Here is a 14,120-nt window from a genome sequence, read left to right on the forward strand (position 1 = left end):
TCTGAAGTCAATGGAGCTGCATTAAATTACACCAGCTGAGGATCTGGCCCCTGATTTTTAACTTGATGGTGCCATTTTAGCTTTTAAAATATGTTTTTGTGGCTTTTTCATGGATTACTCAAAAAGCCAATGTCTTCGAATAATTCTGTTTTAATTAATTCTCTTTACAGCCCCAAACAGGTTGCTAGTTAAAGCACTTCACTTGAATCTTGTACAAATACTGAACCACCATTCTACTAGCATGAATGCAGTTAAAATGAAGTAAAATACCATGTAGTTCCCTTTGTGCCAAAAATAACTCTGCTTATTATTTTAGGTACTGTAGGGAAGACGACTGGCAGTGTTGGTGGGTACGGGAAGGACAACAAAATACTGTTGCTAAAACAAATTTGTTTAAATGGAGAGGTAACCTTCTGTTTTCCCACAAATATTGTAAGAATGAAAGTGATTAATTTGTAAATTCTCCCAACTACTTAGAGTGCAAGCAAGGAATGTCATCTGCAGCTCTAAAACCCGAGACAGCAGAATTTGCTGAGAAAGAGCAGTGGCACCTTTATATTTTATTTCTTAATGCTAAAAGTACAGTCTTAATTGTACCTTTTCTTTGTAGACTGCCAACAGGTAGTTTGAGGTGTTTTATTTATTTATTTTGGTAAATTGTATTTGGATCCCACAGATTTAGACAGGTGTCTGTCAGAGCAGCATTGTGCACTTGCTGTAGGCATGTTTATGAACATTTGGCAAGTGGCTTTAGTAAGTAAATTACTGTAGTTGGTGTACAGTTTTCACTGCCTCTCCAAACTATACATTACTGCTAATGGGAGAGCAAGTCCCAGCTTTGGATTTGAACAGCTGTGGGAGTGTGTTCTCTTTGATTCTGTGGTTTAGCTTTAAGTCTTGTGTGTGATACTTCATGGTTTTAGGAGCTAATTAAAGATGTAGTATGAATGCTTTACAGGAATTTGTGATTAGGAAGCTTTTAGCTGAAATGGCAAGTTTTTTTTTTCTTATTGTATATCAGGCTTAAAAAAATTTATGCTCCTGTAGTTTTAAATGTGTTATTGCTTTTGGTATATGAGACAGCATTTAAAAAAAAAAAAAGGCGGGGAAAGGAAATGTTATGCCTGTTACTGCAATCATTTTCAATCAAGAATCAAATGTCGTAAGTCAGCCAAAGCTAATGCTTTTCAAAGTTTACTTGCCTGTTTATTGTTACCCTTCTCCGTATTAATAGAAAACGGCCTTTATCCATGGAAATAAATCTTCTTACTGCCTCACTTCCTGAATGCATGAATTTCTGCTCTAGCTCCTCTAGTGACCTTGGAAGGAGTCTCTTGTGGTTAAGTCATTGGAGTGGGAGTTAGGAGCCCTAGGTTCAATCCGCAGCTCTGCCACCGACTTCCTGCATTTCTTTATGAAAATCTCTCTCTGTGCTTCAGGTCCCCATCTGTAAAATGGAGATAATACATCCTGACCTCATAGGATTATTGTGAGATTAATTAACTGTGTGGCACTCACATACTATAGTGACGAGGGCCATATCTAAATAAATAATAGCCCAATTACTGGGCTGTTCTTTTCGACATCTCTCATTTAGCTAATTGTACCAACCTGCTTATTAGGGTATTTTGCAGCCCATTCAGGGCAGACTTCAGTCTCTTTCTACCAGCTTGTTTCCTATTAGATGCCCATCTCTCTCTTCTTGCAAGGTTAACATGGCAGCTCACTCTAAAATCAAATCAATCTCTCCCTAGGGACTGTGGGAGGTGTTGTTTCCCATTCTTCCACCAGGAGTCTCTCCCTCTCTTTCTCCCGCCCCCCCCTCCCCCACCACACACACACAATGTCTAGCTATGAACTGACCTACATTTGGAAGATGAGGACAACAGCCTTCTGGCTGCCATCCCAAGAGCAGTGGGAGAGGTGCAGGGGTAAAAAGTGTCTATAATAACATAAATCATTCAAACTAGGTTGATAGGCCATCACAATAGTCCAGTCTGAACCTCCTGCATAATGTAGGCCCTACAATTTCACCAAGTGATTCCTGTATCAAGCCCAGTAACTTGTAGTGGAATTAGAGCATATCTTTTAGAAAGGCAATTTAAAGACTATGAGTGATAGAGAATCTGCCACAGCCCTAGGTAAGCTGAATTCTAAGTAACTATTTAGTAGTACACGCAGACAAACTACGTTGAAAGAACATGATTCAGATCAAAAAGTCAAACACTCAAAAGTTAGGAAATGTCTGTGCAACCTTAATTCGCTCCCCTGATGTGTATGCATTATGATGGAGTCTTACATGATCCCACACTATTTTTTTCACAGCACCCTTGCCTCATTCAGTGCACAAAATGGATGGTCTTCACTTAGTGAGCAGTTATTCAATATTTTGTTTCCTCCTTGTTGTTCAATGTGTGGCCCTAGACCTTATTTTCTCCCCACTTTTCAAACCCCACTCCAAAGACAGAATTGTTAATTTCCTCAGGGGTGTTTCTATGGCACTCATCACTATAATACCGGAGTGCTTCATAAACATGAATTTATCTTCACCACGTCCCTGTGAGGTGAGGTGATATTATACCCATTTTCAGAGGCACAGAGAGAGAAAGGTAAAAAGTATTGACTATTTTTGGGTGCCCACTTTGAGGCACCCTAGAACCTGATTTGTTAGAGTACTTAGCATTATATAGTTCTTAATAATATTTAGAGCACAGCTCCCAAGACTTAAGTTGCAGCTGTGAGCACTCAAAACTCCTACAAATCAGAGTGCACTGTCTAAAGTTGGGCACAAAGAAATTGAGCGTCACACAATTAGTGACCACCTGTGAAAAGTTTGTATAATTTTACTAGAATCACACATGAACTCTGAGGGAGGGGTAGAATCCAGTTCTCCAGGGCTGCGTACAGCTGCCTTAACCATGAGACCCTCCCTTCTCTTTCTGTAATCCCCTGCCTCATTTACTACACGCTTTCCAACTTTCGCAACAAATGAGGCAGATAGCCTCCTTTACTGCAACACCCTGATTCATCCCGACAGCAGGTCCACCCTGTGCACTGAACGAGGCAGGGGACATGTGGAGAAATAATGTGTGATCATGTAATTGAAGACTGTATTATAATGCATACACACAAGTGGGCCAAATTACAGCTGGACAGGTAATTTTTTAAAGAAAAGGTGGCCAGAATTTTTTAACATGGACAAAACAACATAGCAGCCCTGCCTAGAATACTTAAAGTGTATTTAATAGCAGTATACTTAGAGCTGACGACTTATCTTAAATAAATTAATTAATTAAAGAAATCTCCCTTTGTCATGTACCTTGAAAAATCTGTTGCTCAGCATCTGCTGAGTGTCAGTATAGTAGTAATAATTTGAGCTTCCTAGAAGTGGGTGTACTACACAGCTCAGATTTGAGTTTGGCCCTAAATGAATGATGTCAGGTTTTGGAAAAGGTTCACGATAAACCTCAGAACACTGCATGAAAATGACTTGTGATGTGTAAACTCCAGTGGGCAGTTAAGGGCCCAGTCTTCCAAGGTGCTGAGTGCTTTCAAACTCCCATTTATGTCAGTGAGAGTTGAGGATGCTGAGTATCTCACATGGCCAGACTGTCAGTTGGATGTTTTTTTCTATGTCTAGAAGACCTCAGTAATGACTGTCATTGGTTTTATTAGAGATTTCTGACTTTGATGTATGTTGTAGAATAGAAACAAAGCTATTTTTTGGTGTCAGGAAAGATGGGAAATCAGGGTTAAACACATCTCCTATCTGTACAATGTTTTTAACTGTGCTAGATAAGGGAAAATCTCCGTCTGCTGTTCCCTACCCTCTTGTCTCTGATTCTGTGAAAGGAATTTGGAGTTAAGCAAAACATGGTCTCTTCCTGTCAGCAGCCAGGGGAATGTGGATTAAATTCTCTAAACAAAGCTCAGGACTGTTGTCAGATCTCTTTCTCCAGAAAGATTCCAAAACCAGCATCATCATAATGCAGGTTTTAGGCTAAGTGTTCTGACAAAACACCTGTGTGTTCTTCCCAAAGCATAAGGTTGAATTGCAGTGTCCTTCCTGTCAGACCCTCCAACAGATTACCAGGAGCTTACTGTTTGGAATTGTCACTGAAAACTCTTTAGAGACGTACCAAAAAGAAATGCAAGACATTTCTGCAAAGCTCAAATCACATGGCGTCTGATTCCTTGATCTCTCGCAGGTAAAAAAAAAAAATAAATGTTTTTTTTGCTTATATAGATTTACTTCACCTGAGTGTAACATCTTTGTAACTGGGAAAGAAGGAATACCACTTACTCAACTCCGTCTATGTGACTCTACTCTCCACCCCACCCAACTCATCTTGCACTGACTTCTGTTTTCCTGCACACATCTTGGCACTGTTGGGTGTGACAGCCATTTCCTCTCTAAAAATAAAATAGCACTTAAAAGAAAGTAGCCTCCACCTTCGCCCCCAAATAATCAACAGTTTCAATTCCGTACACATCATAGGAGGTTACTCTACTAATATAAAGACATCCAAAAATGTATACATATAAAAGAAGCAATGAAAATTAGAACAGTGGTTCTCAACCAGGGGTACACAGAGGTCTTCCATGGGGTACATCAGCTCATCTAGATATTTGCCTAGTTTTACAACAGGCTACATAAAAAGCTCCAGTGAAGTCAGTAGAAACTAAAATTTCATACAGACAATGACTTGTTTCTACTGCCCTGCGTACTACACACCGAAACATAAGTACAAGGTTGATACTCCAGTTGATTTTATAATTTTATGGTAAAAATGAGAAAGTAAGCCATTTTTCAGTTTTCTATTTTTATGTCTGATTTTGTAAGCAAGTAGTTTTTAAGTGAGGTGGAACTTGGGGATGCGCAAGACAAATCAGATTCCTGAAAGGGGTACAGTAGTCTGCAAAGATTGAGAGCCACTGAATTAAAGTACACAGCTGTAACAGCTATAACAGTCAATGGTGGCAATTCAATATGAGGCAGAAGTTAGCACTCACAAATACATTTATTAGCTAACAAAAATGTAGTAAAGTCCATTATTTGCCGTCGTTTTACTTTTACTCGTTTAAATAATAAAATTGCTTTCCAAATTATTTAAAGAAACATTTTGTTTCTTTTTTGCCCTTTAAATTGTTACTGTTTGTCAGTCATTTAAAAATAAATGATTGCATGTGAAATGAAGCACCTTTAAAGACGGAAGCCTGTAAACTGCATTGCATAATCTAAATTGTGGAAATAATGAGATTCTGTCAACTACTTTCTCTGGAAAAACAATTATTTTGTGCTCCATTAAAAATATAATGTAGATGTTGACAACATAACTTGGGTATTAAGTCACGGGGCTGGTTTCAGCACTGTCTTACTCAGCCGGAATTACACGTTCAGAAAGCCAGAGTTAATGTAATGATGAATCCGACTGTGCTTGGAGAAAAATGAATGCAACTAACAAAGCACATTTTCATTATGACAGCTGTTTGCTGGCACCTGTACTTCTAACTTCCAGAGTTAAGAAAAGACAAAATAACATTGTCGACAGTCTCTCATTATTTCCAGAAATTAGATTAGTCAACACCGCCCTAAAAACAAACAAAGCAAACACTTTTTGCAAACTTTTAGTATTTTCTGCTACTCTCTCCTCTTTATTTATCTGTGGCTATGAACTGTCAAGTGGGTGTCCTCATTGAGATGATTGCAAAGTGTATCATCAAGTAGAATTTTTCCCTTCAGGTATTCGCTATGCTTGTTTTTCTCTGAAAACAATATGGAAAGCATGACTTTTCCTTCCAGTTATATTGTTTATTAAATGAAGCATTTGGGGTCCAGATTCAAATGGCTGTATATGACAATTGCTGGGGTGACTTTTAAATAATTAGGAAAACCAACACATATATAAAATTGCAGCTGTTAATACATAAATTGCATTCATGGTTGCAATAAACTGCATATTGCTCATTTGTTTTATATTGTGTTTGTTTGTTAGTTATGCTCAAGTATATCTGGAATGAAAACACTCCATAATCTATTACCCTTTTGCAGCATATCCCAAATACATCACCCAGCAAGAACAATTTAGGCAGAAATACTAGTCACGCTAACCATTCTCTCAGTTGACTAAAATTAAAACTTTCAGTGAGGAATAGCTTTGTTGTTATCATAGCTGAGTAAATTAAGCATAGCTTCTAATGACCTGATCATAGTCAAGGCTACAGTCATTCAAAATCACTTACAGTTCTGTTTGTTTTCCACTCACAAGGTGATATAAGTCCATCTGGAGTCTGAAAAACATAAAAATGGCCAGACTGGGTCAGATCACTGGTCTGTCTAGCACAGTATCCTGACAGTGACCAGTGCCAGATGCTTCAAAGGTAATGAACAGAACAGGCATTATCATGTGATCTATCCCCCATTGTCCAATCCCAGCTTCTAGCAATCTAAGGTTTAAGTACACCCAGAGCATGGGGTTGAGTCCCCGACTGTCTTGATGAACCTATCCTCCATAAAACTTACCAAATTCTTTTTTGAACCCAGTTATAATTTTGGGCTTCACAACATGCTCTGGCGATAAATTTCACTGGTTGGCTGTGTTGTGTAAAGAAGTACTTCTTTGTTTGTTTTAAACCTGCTGCCTATTAATTTCATTGGGTGATGCTTGGTTCTTGTGTCATGTGAAGGGGTAAATAACACTTCCTCCACACCATTCCTGATTTTATAGACATCTATCATATCTCCCAATAGTAGTCTCTTTTCTGAGCTGTACACAGTTGGTAGTTCTACAGTTTCATATCGAAGTTCCTTCAGAATTCTTGGTGAATACCATCTGGTCTTGGTGACTTATTACTGTTTAGTTTATCAGTTTGTCCCCAAATTTCCTCTGTTGACACCTCAGTCTGGGACAGTTTCTCAGATTTGTCACTTAAAAAGAAAGGCTCAGGTGTGAGAATCTCCCTCACATCCTCTGCAGTGACGAATACAAATAATTCATTTAGCTTCTCTGCAATAGCCCTGTCTTCCTAGGGTGCTCCTTTAGCTCCTCTGTCATTCTTACTTTAAAAACTCCTCTACAACCTTTTAAATTTTACATGTCAGTGATCTGGTTCTATTTTGGTTTCGATGGAGCCCATCCTTCCCGTATAGGCTCCTCCTTTCCCAAAAGTTTTTCCAGTCCCTAGTTAGCCTGTATCCCTCCTCTGAACACTATCTTCTTATCCACACATGGAGACTGTGTAGTTCTGCCCATCTAACTGGCCCTGTATGTGGCACTGGAAACATTTCAAAGAATGCTACCAGGAGGACCTGGACTTTAATCTCTTACCAAACAACTTATGCTTGGCCTCCAGGACTTTTCTCCTACCTTGCAACTGGTACCTACATGTACCATGACCACAGCTCCTCCCCAGCACTGCACATAAGTCTATGTCGATGTCGCAAGAGGTCCCATTGTACGGAACAACATTTTATGTTTTCCTGTTTTTTTAAAATGGAAAATATAATAACCAGTCCCCATGGTTTCAGTGGTAGTTCCCCATGTTCATTGGTTTGGAAATATTCTTCTTGAATGCCGATATTCACTACTAGCAGCAGATCTGGGTTACCTAGGGATGTGGTGGAATCTCCTTCCTTAGAGGTTTTTATGGCCTGGCTTGAAAAAGCCCTGGCTGGGATGATTTAGTTGGGGATTGGCCCTGCTTTTAGCAGGGGGTTGAACTAGATGACCTCCTGAGGTCCCTTCCAACCCTCATATTCTATGATTCTGTGATCTAGATATAGCTATTCAAATACGTCTTTATCACCAAATAATCAATTTTGTATGTATTTTATAGAGGGAGAGTTTGTGTGTGCATGCGCATATGTATACACACACTAACACACGGAAAATTACATTTAAAGTACATTAAGATTGCCAAGTTGGGAAATTCCAAAGTTATGGTTGCTTGTACAGCCTCTGTATGTGTACATCATGATAGTCTTTACATGATCACATGACTGTTCTTTTCACAAGACCCCTATCTACACCAATTTTAAAAAAAAATTGAACATGGGAAGAACAACATATTTTTCCTTAATCTTGTTCTCTAAAATGCCTGATGTGCTTTTGCTAACATTAAAAAAAAGGATGTTTAAAAAAAAAAGAAGAGGAAGAGACTGAGGCCGATCTCAGCAAGGGAAATTTCAGCCTACATAGTTAGATTGGCAAACTTATAGGCAACTGAATAACAGGATATTATTATGGAAAGTTTTGAGCAACTTTAAATAAAGGCATCTTTCTTTCTCTTTTTGCTTATATGCAACTCACATTTAACTTTCACATTGCATTAACATAAGCTTGTACATCAAATGTTTTGCTTAGCCTATATAAACATTATTTGTATATACAATATCATCATAAGCTTGTACATCAAATGTTTTGCTTAGCCTATGTAAACATTATCTGTGTATACAATATCATCATCAATAGGTAGTGCCCTACCAAATTCACGGTCGTGAAAAACACATCACGGACTGTGAAATCTGATCTTTTGTGGAATTTTATCCTATACTATACAGATTTCACGAGGGAGACCAGTGTTTCTCAAACTGGGGGTCCCGACCCAAAAAAGGGAGTTGCAGGGTGGCCACACGGTTATTGTACAGGGGTCGCAGTATTGCCCCGCTTACTTCTGTGCTGCCTTCAGAGCTGGGTGGCCAGAAACTGGTGGCTCCTGGCCAGGTGCCCAGCTCTGAAGGCAGCATCCCACCAGGAGCAGTGCCATACCATGCCATCCTTACTCATATGCTGCTGCCTTCAGAGCTGGGTGGCCAGAGGATGGCGGCTGCTGACTGAGGGCCCAGCTCTTCATGCAGCAGTGCAGAAGTAAGCATGGCAATAGCATACCATGCCAGCCATACTTCAGCACTGTTGCTGGCGGTGGCGCTGCCTTCAGAGCTGGGTGGCTAGAGAGTGGTGGCTGCTGACTGGGAGCCCAGCTCTGAAGGCAGTGCCACCGCCAGCAACAGCACAGAAGTAAGGGTGGCAATACTGCAACCTCCCTACAATAACCTTGCGGCCCCTGCCACACAACCCCATGTTGGGTGAGGACCCCTACAATTACAGCACTGTGAAATTTCAGATTTAAATATCTGAAATCATAGAAGATTAGGGTTGGAAGAGACCTCAGGAGGTCATCTAGTCCAACACCCTGCTCGAAGCAGCACCAACCCCAACTAAATTATCCCAGCCAGGGCTTTGTCAAGCCGGGCCTTAAAAACCTCTAAGAATGGAGATTCCACCACCTCCCTAGGTAACCCATTCCAGCGCTTCACCACCCTCCTAGTGAAATAGTGTTTCCCAATATCCAACCTAAATCTCCCCCACTGCAACTTGAGACCACTGCTCCTTGTTCTGTCATCTGCCACCACTGAGAACAGCGGAGCTCCATCCTCTTTGGAACCCTCCTTCAGGTAGTTGAAGGCTGCTATCAAATCCCCCCTCACTCTTTTCTTCTGCAGACTAAACAAGCCCAGTTCCCTCAGCCTCTCCTCGTAAGTCATGTGCCCTAGCCCCCTGATCATTTTCAGTGCCCTCTGCTGGACTCTCTCCAATTTGTCCACATCCTTTCCGTAGTGGGGGGCCCAAAACTGGACGCAGTACTCCAGATGTGGCCTCACCAGTGCCGAATAGAGGGGAATAATCACTGCCCTCGATCTGCTGGCAATGCTCCTACTAATGCAGCCCAATATGCCGTTAGCCTTCTTGGCAACAAGGGCACACTGCTGACTCATATCCAGCTTCTCGTCCACTGTAGTCCCCAGGTCCTTTTCTGCAGAACTGCTGGTTAGGGAGTCGGTCGCCAGCCTGTAGCGGTGCATGGGATTCTTCCATCCTAAGTGCAGGACTCTGCACTTGTCCTTGTTGAAAATCATGAAACGTATTATTTTTTAAATCCTATGACTGTGAAATTAACCAAAACGGACCATGAATTTGGTAGGGCCATATCAATAGGCCTCAAAATGTAAACAGGGAATAGTCATGGAATAGTCATAGTCCTGTGAGGTCGGACACGGTTCTTGGCCCAACACTACCTAACATTTTTATCTATGACTAGGAAGAAAACATAAAATTATTGAAAAAGTTTGACACACAATTGTGGGAGTGGTAAATAATGAAGAGGAGTGGTCACTGATTCAGAGCAATCTAGATCACTTGGTAAACTGGGACAAGCAAATAATATGCATTTTAATATGGCTAAATGAAAATGTGTACATCTAGGAAGAAAGAACGTAGGCCATCCTCCAAAGCAGGGACTCTGAAAAAGATCTGGGGATTGTGATGGATAATCAATTGAACGTGAGCTCCCAGTATGGCACTGTGGCCAAAAGAGCTAAAATAATCCTGGGTTGCATAAACAAGGGAATCTCTAGTCGGAGTAAAGAGGTTATTCTTCCTGCGTTCACACTGGTGCAACCTTTGGTGGAATACTGTGTCCAGTTCTGTTGTCCACAATTCAAGAAGGATGTTGATAAATTGGAGAGGATTCAGAGGAGAACCACAAGAATGATTCAAGGATTAGAAAACATGCCTTGTAGTGATAGACTCAAGGAGTTCAATCTCTTTGGCTTAACAAAGAGAAGGTTAAGGGTGACTTGATCACAGTCGTTAAGTACCTATATGGGAACAAATATTTATTAATAGGCTCTTTAATCTAGCAGAGAAAGACATAACATGATCCAGTAGCTGGAAGCTGAAGCTAGAGAAATTCAGACTGGAAATATGGAATGCGTTTTTAACAGTGAGAGTGATTAACCAGTGGAACAATTTATCAAGGGTTTTGGTGCATTCTCCATCACTGACAATTTTCATTTGAAGATGGGGTGTTTTTCTAAAAGATCTGCTCTAGGAATTATTTTTAGGAAGTTCTATGGCCTTTGTTGTACAGGAGTTCAGACTAGATGATCACAGTGGTCCCTGCTGACTTTGGAATCTATGAATCTATCAGAAGGGTTGGGGAATGGAGGTGTAATGGATGGAATTTCGTGTACTTATGTGTAACTCATTCTGTATATATAAAATCTCACAAAATAGTTTTAAAATTACAAAGACAGGAAACACAAAAGGTTTCAATAGCACTATTAACTTGGCCACATATCCTATGTTTTGTGGAATGGTATGTTATGATCCAGACAGTAATAACATGTTAAGCTACACACTTAACCACAGAAACAGGGATAGGAAATACCAAATATATGCAACAGGAACTTTCTTTGGATTTCTTAATTTTTTGTTATTTTTAAATGTGCATTTTTGATGTTGCATTCATGCAGTGTACAGCATGTAATTGCTTTGTTTATATTAAAAAAGAAGGGGGTAGGTAGAGGATATACCTGTGCTTAATATGTTAACATTTAAATGGTTCCAATTATCAGTAGGATTTGAAGTTCAAACCACCCTGAAGTGGGGTGAAGCAAGGTACAGAAGCGGGATAATTTTTCATCTTTTCTGATACTGGTGATTGTCTAAGGAAAGTTACCTGCAGCCCTAAGTTAACAGGGCAGCAACAACCCATCTGTTTACACTGCAAGCAACAACTGTATCACAGTAATGGGAAATGGCAGAACCCCTTCTTTTTAAACGACAGTTTAGAATTGGTAGAGTATTTTACAAAGCAGCCGAAATTGTGGAAACTTTCTAAAAGGAAGTGACCTGAAAATTATTTATTCCCCCCGCAATTTGACTAAACCAGGCTGTAGGGTGCTGGTAGAGAAAACCTTTACCCATATGGAAAGGCCGATATAACTAATGTTTTAGAAATACAAGACACCCTCACACCCAGCTCTGTCCTATAGGCCGAGTTCCAGCAAGCACGGATCAAAAGATTAGATTTGCTAGCCATGGAGGAACCTTTCCAGGATGCTCAGAAGATACACTCTTTCAGTATTTCCCAAAGTGTGGGTCATACCTCCCAGGAGGGATATGAACGATTAGCTGGGGTGGGAGACCAGATTTCACATTTCCCAAATTGGGGGTCCCGGCCCAAAAGGGAGTTGCAAGGGAGTATCGTTATTTCCAATCTTACTCCTGCACTCTCTTCAGAGCTGAGTGACTGAAGAGCGGCAGCTGTTGACTGGGTGCCCAGCTCCGAAGGCAGCACCCCGCCAGCAATAGCACTGAAGTAAGGGTGGCAATACGATACCATGCCACCCTTACTTCAGCTCTGCGCTGCCTTCAGAGCTGGGTGGCTGGAGAGTGGCGGCTGCTGACTGGGGGCCCAGCTCTGCAGGCAGCAGCACAGAAGTAAGGGTGGCAATACCATCCCATGCCATCCTTCCTTCTGCCCTGCTGCTGGCGGAGGCTCTGTCCTTAGAGCTGGGCTCCCAGCCAGCAGCCACCATTCTCCAGCTGCCCACCAACAGCAGCGCAGAAGTAAGGGTAGCAGTACCGCAAGCCCCTTTGTAGCCCGCCCACCCACCCGCAACTGCTTTTTGGGTCAGGACTCGTACAATTGCAACACCGTGAAATTTCAGATTTAAATAGCTGAAATCATTAATTTACAATTTTTAAAATCTTATGACAGTGAAATTGACCAAAATGGACTGTGAATTTGGAAGGTCACTAATAAGAGTTGCCCATCCTTGGTGGAATCTCTGCTCTTCTCTATCTATGAATCCCATCCCCAGTACAGACAAGGGAATCAAGACCTTGGCTGATATCTCTGATAGTTTAGGAGACACGATATATTCTGTGAATAGTTTATATCATACATATTTTCGCATGCCACTCTCTCTGTAATCTCTTCACCTACATACATCAAATATGTGATGTACATCTCTTGGAATAACACGTGTGTTCCCAGGAGAAGGGGTTAGACCCAGAGTAGGTTATTGTCAAGATCTGTGTTTATCATACAGCAATCTGTAGTGAACCTTATTAAAGTTATGTACTCATTTTTTTTCATAATTGCCCCCATTCAAAGAATGGCTGGCAGCCAATAAAGCACTAAGTGGAAGCTTCTGTCTGTCTACCTGTCTTTCTGTAGCTAACAAAGTGTGCCGGTTTTTGTCTTGTAGACATTACATAATTCATTGTCACAGGGACTTATATTTAGACTTGTAATAAATAAGTCTTGGACAAGGCCAAAGCCATTCAGCTATATTTCTTTGTACAGTAAGTCATGTATTTATTATACAGAGTGACACGTTAATACTATGTTTGGCTTGAGTGCTTGTTCTTGACTGTATTCATCTGTTAAAGATACTAATTTAAAGAAGCCAGCATCCTGGATAATATCAGTTTCAGCAAGGGTGCCCACCAGTTAGGAATATGAGCCGCTGCTTCTAGCTGCCAGTTAACAGGCATCCAACTTTATGGGTTGCTGTAATTTCCATGGTCTTCTCCTCCTTTGCGGAAGCATACCTTACAGCTCCATTCATACGCTACTTTGCTTCAATAACGTAGTAAAAGAGACAGAGGTCACTTCAGAACAATCTTGCTGGAGATATGGGCATTTAAACATGCTAGTTTCCAAGAAGGAAAAGTGTTAAGAATTCCAGTCCTAATCTACATGGAAAATTCAGCTGTGGTTTCCTAAACTAGCAAGTAGTTTGGGGAGATGGAGCATCAGGAACAAGAAACTGACTCATGAAGTGGGAGGAAAAGCTCCTGCTTTCTATCAGCACAATTTACCTGACAGGCTCCCTTAGCCTGCAATCAGATGGGAGTTGCTCCTTCCTGGAAAATGGGGACAGAACTCAGATCTTCCTGATGGTCTGCAAAAGGTGGCACCATGTGTTAATTATAAACTATGCACATAGCAGCCATTTTGTGGGTTTTCAGGACCAGCCACCAATGTGGAAATGCTTCTGAACTATCTAAGAAAGGAAGGTGCTTTGTGCTTCGACATGTGGTAGGCATCTTGCTCTTACTGACACTCAAGACTTACTTCAGCACCTGATTCCCTCATCTCCCTGGTTCATTAGGAATAAAGTATCGAACTTAGCTGAATTAGCAGAGGTGTACAACCTGCTCTTATCTCTGGTACAAGGAACCTCTAGCCTACCTAATAAGTTGACTCCTTCCCCCAGAAGGCTTTGCCTAATTGGGCTCGTGGATTCGCCTTCCAAAGAACAAAAC

The 14,120-nt window shown here is 40.9% G+C and overlaps 1 protein-coding gene across 5 annotated transcripts in view; it reads left to right on the forward strand.

The window, feature by feature from the left end:
- BMPR1B (bone morphogenetic protein receptor type 1B) overlaps positions 1–14,120 on the forward strand; it is a 350,045-nt gene that overhangs the window by 266,626 nt on the left and 69,299 nt on the right. The gene's annotated exons all lie outside the window — the stretch shown is intronic.

Source organism: Natator depressus, chromosome 4 (genome assembly GCF_965152275.1).
Source record: "Natator depressus isolate rNatDep1 chromosome 4, rNatDep2.hap1, whole genome shotgun sequence".
In the NCBI taxonomy this organism is placed as follows: domain Eukaryota; kingdom Metazoa; phylum Chordata; order Testudines; family Cheloniidae; genus Natator; species Natator depressus.